Source organism: Polypterus senegalus, chromosome 1 (genome assembly GCF_016835505.1).
Source record: "Polypterus senegalus isolate Bchr_013 chromosome 1, ASM1683550v1, whole genome shotgun sequence".
Taxonomy (NCBI): Eukaryota; Metazoa; Chordata; class Cladistia; order Polypteriformes; family Polypteridae; genus Polypterus; species Polypterus senegalus.
The window spans coordinates 61,801,171-61,814,619 of NC_053154.1; the positions used below are offsets into that span (position 1 = coordinate 61,801,171).

The window sequence follows — 13,449 nt, forward strand, 5'->3', positions numbered from 1 at the left end:
GCCAGTGGATTGTTTTATGCGTTGTTATTCCCCAGGCTGGACCACATTCTTAGCCACACCTCCCATCATTCATTGCAGCTGCAGTTGCCAGGCAACATCTATTATGACAATCTCACCTGATGCCAGTTCTGTCATTAGTCAGTATTTCTGAGCAGCTTATCATTTTTAGTTTGTGAGTCATCTTCCTAATGTTTTGTGTGTCTCAATTCTTCACTTTGACATTTCGACTTCTTCTTCTCTTCTTTATATGCAGACCTTTTTAGTATAACATTCTGTTCATATTGGTGGAAAATGAATGAATGAAGGAATGATTTGTGCTATGATCATCTTTCGCCAGCTCTTCAGGTCAGCATAGCTTGACAAAACCTCATCATCTAACTAAAATCAAGATTTGAGGGTCTTCCAAAGTACTCATACTGTAACCATACAACTTTGTAGATTAGTCCATATCAACAGTTTTATGTGTGAAGAAAAGCTTTTTAACATTTGTGTGATGTCTACCTTTAACCAACTTCAACATGCGCCCCTCTCTGTTCTAGGTGAGGAACACATTTTTAAGTAACACCTACATGAATTCTTCTCCTAATTCTGAACATGTTTATCATGTCTCCTCTTAATCAACACTTGCTTACCCTGAAAAGATTCCACCCCTTCAGTCTTACCTCATTCCTACAGTCCTGGAATCAGTCTACTTTGTCTTCTTTTAGATGTCTCCAGCATGGTTTTGTGTTTTGAGATGAAAACTGCACAGATTCTTTCCAGATGAGGCCTCACAAGTGTGTTATATCTCTCTCCCTGTTTTTATTAACCCCTCTTTTTTTGATGCATAGACCAGCAATCGGTGTTCTCCAGGCATCTCAGTCCTGACCCAGTCACTCCAGCTACCCCCAGGTGTATCTCATCGTCTTAGCATCTGCCATGTCATGCCTCCAGCAGTTTCTTGGTTGGTCTCTTTTTTCTGTTTTTTTGGGATTTCCATGTAATAGTTTGTCTGGTAATACTAGAAGCTGGTTTGCAGATGGTGTGGTCTTTCCTCTTCCATCATTGCTGGAGAATCTATTCCTTCTCTATTATCTTGAACACTGCTACAGTTCTTGATTGCCAGTAGTATCAGGCCAGCATGTCTGGAGGACCTTTGAAAGACAAGTTTTGATAAAGGTCCAGGTTTTCTTAGAGGTGGTAACAGTAGTCCTCCATGTCTCCAGAATAGGACTGACATCGCGTTGGTATTGAAGAGCCTGATCTTAATTGCAATGGACTAGGTCCCTGATCCTGAAAACATTCCTTAGTTGAAGGAAAGCTGCCTTTGCCTTGCCAATCCTGACTCCGATGTCAGCGTCTGTTCACTCCTGTTTGTCAATGACACTACCAGGATAAGTGAAGCTCTCCACATCCTCTAGTACTTCATCTTCCAGCATGATAGGGGTTGATTTGGTAGCATATAACCAGAGGAACTTGATCTTCCCTCCGTAGATTTGGAGGCCTGGTGGAGCTGATTTGTCTGCAGTAATGTTGGCCTTTTTGCACATCTGTTGGTGTGTGTGAGTAAGAAGGTCCAGGTCATCTGTGAAGTCTTGTCCAAGGTGTCCACTTCTGTGCTGGGTATGTCGTTATGAGAAGTGTGTTGTATATTTTAAAAATAACTGGTGTAGATTTTTTTTGTAGAAAAACCATCCTATACAATCCATCACCCTTTTAGCATTCTTAATCGCTTCTATATGATGTCTGTATGTGGAAAATGATGAGTCCACTGCAAGTCTATTTCCTAAGGTGTACTTTCATTTACTTCTTATACGTAACACTTTACATTCATGCACATTAAATTTCATCTTCCACATATCTGCCCTGTTTGCATGATTCTAGTCATTCTATGTTACCTGCCATTCCACTTAGGTTAGTGTCCTTGGCAAATGATCACTAATACATGTTAAGCAGGTGGTGGCTCGATACTGAGCTCTTGGGGACATCGCTGAACTTGTAAAAATATCCTTTTTCTAATATCCTAATTCTTTGCTTTTTGCGTTTGATCCCATTTTGTATCCATCGGGACCTTGAAGTCCCACTTCTTTTACTTTGATCACAAGCCTCTCATGAGATACCTTATCAGAATCAAAATTCATAATAACATATCCAGCCTTTTAATCAAATGCACTTGTTACTTCCTTGTAGAATTCAACCATGTTAAACAAACAAGCTCTTTCTTGACCTTTACTCCATAATTAGTGCTTGATCTTTTTTCTTATATAATTCATTAATTTCCCCATGATACTCTACGTATTAGTTGTCCCGGCCCATTGTTACTTGGATTGGCTCAATCAGCTTTTGTAAAATGGAGAAATTGCAAGCGTCTAATGTTTAGGAATTCCCACAATGTGAGTTAAGAGTTTATAGATGTACTGTAATCATTAACTAATCAGTAACTCCTTAACAGTTCCTGTAGCTACTAGGACACCCTTTCCACATGTTAGAACTTCAGAAGAATATTAACTTGAGAGCATTTCTTATTTCCTTTTCTGTGTATTTTAATTTTCCTCCTTGTTGAACTCTTTCTTTGCTAAAAGAAGATCTTTAGGTTGACTTTTACATTTTCTGCAATGTAATGATCGGGGCAACAGAGAGGGGTAGTGAAAGTTTTGAGGTGACCAGGTAAGGATCATCATGGCAGCTCTTGTACGCTTATGATCTCGTATTGATGGCAAGAAATGAAGCAGGATCTAAGGAGAGACATTGAAAGGGAACGTTGGGTTTGAAACGAAAAACCTCAAGACAAAGTCAAGGAAAACCAGGGAGTTGATGTGGCAAATGAGCAGGAGGTACAGGAGAGGCGAGTGCGTGGCAGTGTGGCATGTGGGGTGAAGGTAATGAGTGAAACTCTGCTGTCAGAAGTGGGTGTATAAAGTAGCCTACAGATGGTGGAGAGCAAGACCAATGCTGAGTTTGAGATCAAGACTTGGTGTGGAGGCAATAGATGTTCTGGTGAGGATGACCGGAGGAAAAGATGGCTGGAGTTGATGAATTGGATGAGAACAAGAAGACGTGGTTGGAGGTTGAGTCAGGTAATATGAGAAAATTAATGATTTCACTAAAGTATGCCCAAGACCGTGGAGAGTGAACTAAACCTGGAAAATTGTCTTTAAACCAATAGTGATTATACGTAATATACTTAAAACCTGCTCACTGCTCCTTGACTTTCTCCAGCTGTTCATCCCTCCTTTTCATACCATTTCTTCTACGTTGTTGTCAGCAACCTTATGCCTGATGTAATCCTCAGCTACAAACCGTGAAAAGAAAGACGAGTTCTCTGGAGGTGGTGAAAGCTAGAAATGGGATGAAGTTAACCTGCAGCAATTTGACATACCGTATATAATATTTTCAGGCCTTCATTGAGAAGCTAAAATCCTTCAACTGTTCCATCTGCTGATGCCCAGTCTGTGCTTCTGCACTCGCCGCAGGTTTGCTGTAAGCAGAGGGCTGTCGTCTGTCACAGGCATCTGCTGCCCCACGGGCTTCCAGTGCTACCACCGAGGCCTCCTTTCTTGTTACAAGAGCACAGAATTGTGCCCAGTTTCTTGCCATAATTTCCAGCTCTGAAAGGTCTTCTGTTGAAGGCTCTATTATTCATTTTATATGCCTCAAATGTACTCATTTGTCTCAACTTCTGGTTCTTGCTTTCAGATTGTTTCGGGACTTCATAGCATTCCCCCTTTTCTTACCAGAGTGAACTGCAGAATAAGTTGTTTCTGGTTTGCCTCAGAAATGAGAGAACAGGTTCATTAGAAAGTGATTAATTGCTTCAGTGCACCATCCGCTGAAGACCAACTCACAGGGAGGTAAAGTGGCACTTCATGGTCTGGGGCTTGCTGGAATATTAATAGGACCTTGCTCTGAGCTTCATTAGTACTCACCCAAAATTCAAAATTCCCCTGTCATTTGTTTTAATTTTTATAGGCAAGAGGGATCTGTGCTTTTCTGGGCTTTCGTTTAGCTATTCAAAGATTTGAGTGTCACAATGGTTAGTGTACACTGGAAGGTTTGTGAACCCTTTGGAGTTTTCTCTATTTCTGTATGAGTAGGCCTTAAGTCCTAAACCTAGATAAAGAAACCTAGTTAAACAAATGACTCAAAACATTATAACTTGCATATTTATTTAAATATCATCCAAGGTAACATATTTATGTATGAAAAACTAAATGAACTTCTAGAACTATTAGTGCATGGAAAGGTGATCTTGGAGTCAGTTGTTTCAATCAAAGGGGTAGATTTAAAGGGCATAAATCTGAGTCATCACTATAAAAGTCTGATCACCACAGAGATCTGTGAATGTGTGTCATGACTCGATCAAAAGAGATTTCTGGACACCTCAGAAAAATGTTGCTAATGCTCACGAGGCTGGATAAGGCTTCACAGCCATTTCTAAAGAGTTTGGACTCCACCAGTCCATTGCCAGGCAGAACACAAATGTTACCCTCCCCAGAAGTCATCCACTAACAACTATAACTCCAAGAGCAAGGTGTGTAGTATTCTAGGATGTCACAAAGAAGCTCTGGGTAACATCTAAGGATCTGAAGGACTCTGTTACACTTGCTATCATCTATGGTCATACGTCCACCATCAGGAGAACACTGAACAACAAAGGTGTGCATGACAGGTTTGCAAGAAGGAGGGCACCACTCTTCAAGAAGAATATTGTTGTCTTTCTAAAGTTTGCTAAAGACCACACAGATAAGCCATTAGGCTAATTAGAAGAATGCTCTGCGGACAGAAGTTTTTGGCTTGAATGAGAAGTTTTATGTTTGGTGAAAATCAAATACGTACTACATTCTAGCATACAAACCTTATTCCACCTGTGAAACAAGATGGTGGTGGTGGTATTATAGCTTGGACCTGCCATTGTTGGCAGAACCAAGAATTCTGCATTGTAGCAGCAAAATCTACAAAAAAAATCGTGACTGGTCTCTCCAAGACTTTCTCGTATATTCAGATATGGGGATGGATGTTTGAGGAGTAAAGTACAAGACAATGATTATATTTTTATATTACGTACATTAAAGAACCATCAACAACAAATCAAACCAAATTAATAATATATTTAACAATTATTATACAAGTAAAGTTGAATAAATCAAACTCTGCAGCTGCATGGTTGATCTAAAGGATGGAAGAGAAACTCGGCTGTCTGATGTCTCGCATTGTACACACCACAACAGAATAGATACAGAATGTCAAAAAGGGCAGAAATTGTGGCTGAATTTGCTGTACCTGTTACCCCTTCATAAAACACGGGCTCCACCTGGCAGCAAGCTATTTATTAGCCATCACAAAATAGGGCGAGCGTGACTGTGCTGGAAAAGTGATCAAGTAGTCACATGATTTAATTTGATTTGATTTGCCCGTTGCCCGTTGTTTTTCAGTCGTGTAAAATGACATGGTCTGGTGACAAGATCGGCAACTGCAGTTGGCAAATCTGATCTACTCAACAACTAGAAGTCACGTAATGTGACATTGGCTTTAAAGATGCCTTTCAGTCTGAGTGGTTGGTAAGACGTGTCATATTCAATTTAAGTAACCGTTTCAAACTCTGGGTCTCACTCATAGGCTGTGTGCCCTTTTATGAGGAATTTACCTTGTTTTGTGATTTTGAATTCCCGCAGGCTGTAAGTTACTCTTTCTTACAGCAATTAAACAAACTTGCTGTCATCATGGAATCAATTCAGTGTTACTGTCTCCTTGTGTGGATATTCTGATAAGCTTGTCTTTGCATCGTCTCAAGACAAGAATTTCTTTAGGGTGCTATATGGATTGGTTTTATTCATCATGCTGGCTTATTTTGTTTTGATTGAAACAAAGAAACTTACTAAGCAAACTTCTAGAGCAAGTCCCAGTCTCTTTAATGTGTCAGTCCATTACCTTGTTTTAACAGAGGTACTTGGAGCTAAAAGCGATTTTAGAAGGCGGAAGGCGGAAATGGGCAGCAACTCCATATAGGAGCTTTACCCAGCTGAGAATCAAGAAGGAGGTGGCAACACCACCCACTGTACCATCTGTTGCTCTCTTGGAAATGTGTTCTTTTAATATTGTGGCTTATTAAATAATTAAACAATATCATAATATACCAGAAAAGGCGATATCCCTCCCATCGTGATTACGGTACAAGAATCACATGAGAAAAAATATCTTTTAGCTTACATTTACTGACGGTTAACGCGGTTACAGACGGAGAGGCGCATGGACAGACTTAATCCAGGTGGGAAATCTGGATTAACACAGTCAGCCATCTTTCGCGTCACCACGCAGGGAGGTTTTTCTTCGAGCTTTGTCGATTCCGCCTCTTGTCTTTTGATGGTCTTCTCTGTCTCCAAACAAGGGCTGAATTCCTCTCCCACAAAATACAGAAATATCATAGTGCTTACATGCCGATTCTCATTCTCCCAGTAAGGAAAGAAGATTTGTGCTGATAGAGGACAGAAATACCCTAACCTGTGTTTAAGTTGACTATACAAGCCTCCAGTTGTCTTTGGCTATCTAATCCAATGCTTGGTCAGCAATTCTAACTGCTGAGCCCCTGTGTGCCACAGTTAACATGCACATGTGAATAAAACTCATAACAGTGTTGTCCAGATATAGTGACATAAAGAAACATGTAGTATAACACCATCATCCCACCACCAGCAATAGGTTTAAAATTACTAAAAATAATTTAGAGGTTTAGTAAATGGAAAAAGAAGCACTATAATATTGATTCTGTGTCACCAGATGAAGAAAATGGCCACAAAATCTCAAATCTAGGGCCTGAAAAATAACTGTGAATAATTTACCTCTACATTTATCCATTTTGTAATTTGCTTCTTTCAATCAAAAGGCTAAGTGCACTGGAAGCCCATCAGGAGAGCACACCATTAACACACACTTATTCATGTGAGCCCAATTTAGAGTCACCAGTCAACCTAACATGAAAGACCTTGGCACACCGGGGAATGTGTGGCGCCACACACATGGTGACCAGGCAGGGATTCACCACCGTCGCAAGAGCTGTGAGGGCATGCTGTGCCACCAGGCTGCTCTACAAAATAACGAAGGGTCTAAAAAAATACATTACAATGCATAGGTGTAGAGAGGATATCAGTTTTATTTTCACCTAAAAATTGAAAATTAGAAAAACTAAATGTGTAGCGTATTAATAAATGTTGCTGTGTCATAGCTGGAGAATTTTAGTTTCAGATTCTTGCCAAGGTCTAATCTGTGTGGCTTTTGTATGTTCTACACATAGGATTTTGTGCTACATTGGCCTGGTAAAGGACCTGCATGTGCTACCAAGCCAAAACACTGCTGCCTGTCTTGTATTTAATCAGCCAAGATGGGCACAGGTCACTCTTCAGATACTCGATGCTTACCTGCAGAGTAGTCAATGGGTCACCAGCTGTGTACATAGAGACACTGGTGAGGTGCTCTGCTCCTTCTGTCCAACTCAGGTCTGCCAGTGAACAGCGTCTGCTGATGCCACCCCTGCATTGCATCAAATCTCAATCCAGATCCTTCTCAAGTTGGTGGAACGAGCTGCCCGCCTCCATCCAAAACTGCTGGTTCCCTTCGATGTGTTTAAGAAGCGATTAAAAACCCTGCTGATCTGAGAATATCTGTCAGATTGTTAATGAATGTTTTTTGCTCAGTGGATATCTGTCATCTATTAATTGATCATTTTTTTCTTATGCTAGCTTTATAGCTCTTCACTTGTGATGGTCATCTTTTGTAACCTGTCCTGCTTCATTAGGCAGATGTTGTTTGATTACAGTATGTTGACCTCCTTTGTAGGTTGCTTTGGATAAAAGCATCAGCTAAACAAATAAATGTAAATACATTTTGATGGGCTGGCATTCTATCCAGGACTGCCACCTTCCTTGTGCCAACACCGCTGAGATGGACACAGGCTGTCATGATGCTGAACTTGATGATGGATCGATAGACTGACTAATTTGTGTTTAATCCTCGGTTCCAGTAATCTTCCATCCATCACTGTCAACCTTACTTTTTGCATTTTCCTCTATATTAGGTAAAATCTATACAAGGCTATCCTTATACATGAGATTTGAGCAGAAGTGCGTTGTGGGTGCTAAGGGTCGATGTTGCCCCGTGAAACCCACCAGACAGACGTCCAAGACACTCTTGTAAAAAGCACCAAGAAGAATTTTAATAATTTTAATTAGATTTTAATAAGATACAGTGCACAAAGCACCACACTCGCCACAATTCTCTAATAATCAATAGAATAATAACCAATAATCCTCCACTCCTCCCAGCAGCTCCATCACTCTATCACCCAACTTTGGCTCCCTTTGCTGGTCTTCAGCAGTCATTTAAGTAGTCCATGACCCAGAAGTATTCCTCCCAGTGTAAATGCCACATCATCCGTTCTCAAGTAGCCCAGAAGTACTGCGGGCTTCCGTCCTCATGACTCCGAAGTACTTCCGGGTTGTTGTAACAGTAGGAGTCTCCAGGTTCTTTGTGAGCTCCCCCTGGCAGCACCCATGGCATCCAACGGGGCTGAGGAAACGGACTCCATGACCCAGGATGCCTTGAGGGAATCCGGGGAAATGTTGACGTCCAGGGGAGCTGCCACCTAGCGTCCCAGGGGATGCAATGCCCTGAAAAGGCTGCCTTCCTCCGTTCTTCTTTTCCAGGGATGTCCCGGCCGGATTGAACTGCTGGCCGTCCCTCACAGCGTAAAGATTCTTCTGAGTTGGTGGTACTTTAAATGATTAAAAATCTACAGGAGTTTCTTTTGCAAATTCTTTTCATTTAGTAAGCATACTGTTTGATAGTGAATAATTAGCTTTTTAGGTGATCTAGATGACTTGTATGCAGTACAGAGTTTTCCAAATGTAGTTCTTAAGTTGCTTTTCAATATGTTGTCCTGCTTGTTGTAGTTTTTGTACATAGTGGAGTAGTCTATGGTCAGTTGTAGGTCTGTGTACACATTGTTCAAATTACTCAATTTTGTATGACTGTAGATAATTTGATATTTAACTTGGCATCTGCCACAATTATATTTCCGCTGAGATGTTTATTTGTCTTCTTTATTCAATGAAGTAATGCTGGTTTCAGTCGCTTATATTTGCTTGTTTAAATAAGCCTCTCAACGACGTATACCCACTACTGTGAGATGACAGCCTTTAACCAGTGCTTGCTGAGTAAATGATGGATACAATGCATATAATCAGGGTTGGTCAGAACTCTCTGAACAAAAAAGGTTTTTATTAAGACTGCAATTAGTTGGGCAGAGTGTTTGTGAATGGAGTAGCGGTGACACCGACTCCTGTCCTGCCCATTCAAAGAGTGGCTAAGCTGAGCTGAGCGTCTACACCAGTGCCTAGCAGTTACAGGCCTTCATATTTCTTATCATGACAGAGGACAGCAGGGGGAGCAGGCAACAAAAAAGACCACTGAACAGCAAACTTTAAAACTGGAAGTGGGATGAAGGGCCATCACAGTAACACAACGAGCCAGAACATTTCACCGATACGTTACAGAACGATCAATGATTTTTAGATTGTTTTAGCTATTGAAGATTCTGGGTTCCAGAGTTAGTGTTCAAAGTTAGTTTTTTCAGCAGACCAATGATCCCCACATGCCCAGAATAACTTCATGACCAGATGTCCAATGTCCTCCAGTGCCCGAGTCAGGGTTTGGATTTCATTGTAACCGAGAATTTGTCACAGTGTTTGAAAAAAGTGGTGTACAAGCGTCATCGGACCGAGCTGAACAGCGCAGAGCAGGGGCTTCTCAAGCTCACTCACTTGGGTTGCCACTTGAGCTGAAGGTTTTAATTTCAGGCAGCTTCACAAATTAATCATTTGTTTAGTCTCATTACAGCTTAAAACATGACATGATTGAGTCATTAGCTTTCCAGCAATAGCCATAGACAGGTGGCAATGGAGGAAAGGAAACCAAAAACTCCAGAAAGCAAAATCCTGCAGAAAATAAACCCCTAGGTGCAGGATGTCTGAGAGAAATTTTATGTGGTAGTGTAAAAATGTTTTCTTGGCCCCTTTCCTGCTCCATTCACCATCATGTTTTTATCCACTATGGTTTTAAGTATAAGGTCAAAAAGGTATACAAGGGGAGAGGAGGGTAGAACTGGGCGTTTTATTGATTTGCTACATTTGAGGCCTTATAACCCTCAGACCTACGTGGTAAAGAGTGAAATGAGGGGTCAGAGGGAAGAATGCATATTTGAACATCTTTATATGCTACAAGGCATATCAGAAGAAAAATAAATGCATTTATTTATACTTCAAATTCTACAATGCATTTAAGACAAAGGAATTCTAAATCAAAAGCAAACAACAGGCTTAGTATTTACTTAGAAATGAGCTTTTATTAACTTTTTTGTGACAAGTTTCTAATTACAGCATCCAAATGGATTTTTCTGACAATGTTTGATTCAGTACTCATTAATTCTTAATCACCTTGGGTTTTCTAAAGCTACTGTTACCATTACAAGTGTTTGTAAGCTTACACAAACATTTGGAAACATGTCACCAAGTCTTTATTCTGTTAATATGTTCAACAGATCTCACGGTTTTAACTGTTGTGGACGCTAGAGGCGCTGTTGCCCCGTTAAACCCCCCTAGACAGACGTCCAGGACACACGTTTAAAAGCACCAAGAAGAATTTTAATAATTTTCATAAATAAAATGCACAAAGCACTGCACACTCCACAATTCTCAAATCAATAATAATAATAAACAATTATCAATAATCACAATTCTCCTCTCCACCCAGCAGCTCTGACACTCTACCGCCCAACTCTGGCTCCCCTTGCTGGGTTTCTCAAAGTCCTTTAATAGTCCATGACCCAGAAGTGTTCCTTCTCCGGGTCAAACGCCACATCCTCCTTCCTAAAGTTGCCCGGAAGTACTGCGGGCTTCCGTCCCCGTGACTCCGAAGTACTTCTTGGTTGTCATAACAGTAGTAGTCCCCAGGTTCTTGGTGAACTCCCCCTGGCGGCACCCACGGCAGCCAACAGGGCTGAGGAAACGGACTCCATGTCCCAGGATGCTTTGAGGGAATCCGGGAAATCGTTGCCGTCCAGGGGAGCTACCACCTAGCGTCCCGGAGGATGCAGTGCCCTGAAAAGGCTTTCTTCCTCCACTCTTTTCTTTCAGGGACATCCCGGCTGGACTGAACCTCCTGCCGTCCATCACACTGTGTATTTCCAAAGTTTGCCTTATGTGCTGAGGGTAAATGTTACAGTGGTGCTCTGCTTCCCTTGATGCTCTAAGCACATGCTTATTTTACTTAATGGTTAATCCAACCATGGAAGTAAGCAAAGGAAATAGTAAGTAATGATAATTAATGCTCACAGCCATCAGTTATATTGCACATCTGAACGGCTATCGTAAACATTGGATGAACAGCCGACCCATCTATGCTAAGCCAGCTTTGACATAAAATAATTTCAGGATGCACAATAATCATCTTTCATTTTTTAAACAGATTGTAACAATATTTATGAAAAAGCCATACTATAAAAGTGTGTATTTAGCATCTTTTTGCAATGCTCTGCAGTGCTTGCTTTGTGCATCTCTATTGGTAAAACATTTTTGTTGCATAAAAACAAAAAGCTGCCCCTCCAGTCCCTTTCATGCTTCTTTCAAGGTATTTTGAGGTAGAGCGTATGGAGACAGGCATTCCGAAGGACATCAAAGTTAAAAGCCTTGTGTACAATTACCGGTAAAAGAGATTCTGGAACCCATTGACGTGGTGACAAACTGCTTTTTATGTTTTTTAGATACTTACCTTTTGATTAGAACACGTGTAGCTGCACTTTGAACAAGTTGTAGCTTATGTATCTGTCCTTGAAGGAATACTCTACTGCAAAATAATATTTTTTGATATGTTCATTACCCCATGTAGTTTGTAGTGACAGGAGAGAAACATTTTTCATCTCCTGTATTCATGGAATAAGTACAAAACAAAGTCTCTTGCAGAACGGGACCCAATGATGAACAACTCTGGACAACAGCAAACAATCTCAGAAATGTCCATGAAAAAAATCTCACGTTACTTGAGTCGCAAAATACATATGTCAGGTCATCTAGTCGTATGCTCACAATGTGCAGAACACATGATTTTTTTTTGCTAAAATACTGTTACATAAATATCTCTGGAAAATGAAAGTAGTTCACAAACAGGAAGCCCCTTCACACAAGGTCATGCTTTTGAAGAAACTCATCTCCCTCTCATACATTGACTGTCAAAATAGGGCTTCAGTGCCATATTCACCTGGCTGATTAATTTCGAAGAAGTGATACTCAATGAGCAGACAAATGACAATGGCAATGAAATTCCTGCTCCCATGTAGCACTTAGTGTTGTTTGTCCTAATGTGTGCACCATTCGTTGCTAGTCATCCACATTTGGATACAATTAATGCAGCAAACAATACATAAAAGGGTACATTATACAGAAACAGGCGTAGAAAAACTCCAGCAATTAAAGTTATAGCAAAGAATACAAACATTTATGAATTTTCTAGAAATATTTGTAAGCCAGATAACCAAACAATGAGATCAAAATGATGCAGAGAACAGAGCAAGGCAACAGAAATCGTTAAGGTACCAACCCTTTAATAAGCAAACTGGAAAAGAAACAAAAGGGTGCACTGCAGCAGAACAGAAAAGATGGCTGACTGAAAATGGAGTTCTTTGTGTCTACAATCTCATAAAGAAGCTCATTAAGTCTTGGCTCCTGGTTGTGAATGAGATGCCATGTTTCAAAGTTGTCTAATTTTATGGTGGCTCAACCAAGTGGGGTAGGGCCAGCTCTGGGAATAATGGCCTGGTTTTGTTGCCCTCACTGGATGCCTTCTTGGGGCTGTGGGTGAAAGAGATGATACCATTAGCAACAGCGCCTCCTTTCATCCTGGAGTGGTATTGCTTACCTCAGTCGAGCCAATGGCAATGACCCGCCATTGCAAATGCGTGACAGCAGTTGTTGGGGAAACAGAAAGGACAGTCTGTGTTTTGTAAATGTTTGAAAGAACAACATTAATGTACCTGATGTTATACATTTATTCAGGAATAAAAAGTGAACATGAAGTCCTTTGATAATAAGTTGTAGGACTGGTATTGATTTCTTCTGGTTTTAATTAATTACTACATTTCATGGTGATTAATTAACCTCCCTAGCATTAGACCCGAGAGTTACTCGGGTTGTGAAAACAGAGCTAACAGCGTGTCATTCAGGCAACTACATAGACATGTCTCGCGTAAGCATCATATACGAGGATTACTTGGGCTGAAAAAATGCCAAGCGTTACTCGGGCAACAGTGCAGGCGTGTCTTACGTAAGCTTCAGGCCCGAGTGTTACCTGGGTAACAGTATAGATGTGTCTTCTCCTAGCCTCATAGTGGCTAGTTTTTCAGTAGCCCAGGCGTTGCACACTCTCGAC

The 13,449-nt window shown here is 40.8% G+C and overlaps 1 protein-coding gene across 2 annotated transcripts in view; it reads left to right on the top strand.

Moving 5' to 3' along the window:
• LOC120526604 (UPF0606 protein KIAA1549L-like) overlaps positions 1–13,449 on the top strand; it is a 339,744-nt gene that overhangs the window by 27,740 nt on the left and 298,555 nt on the right. The gene's annotated exons all lie outside the window — the stretch shown is intronic.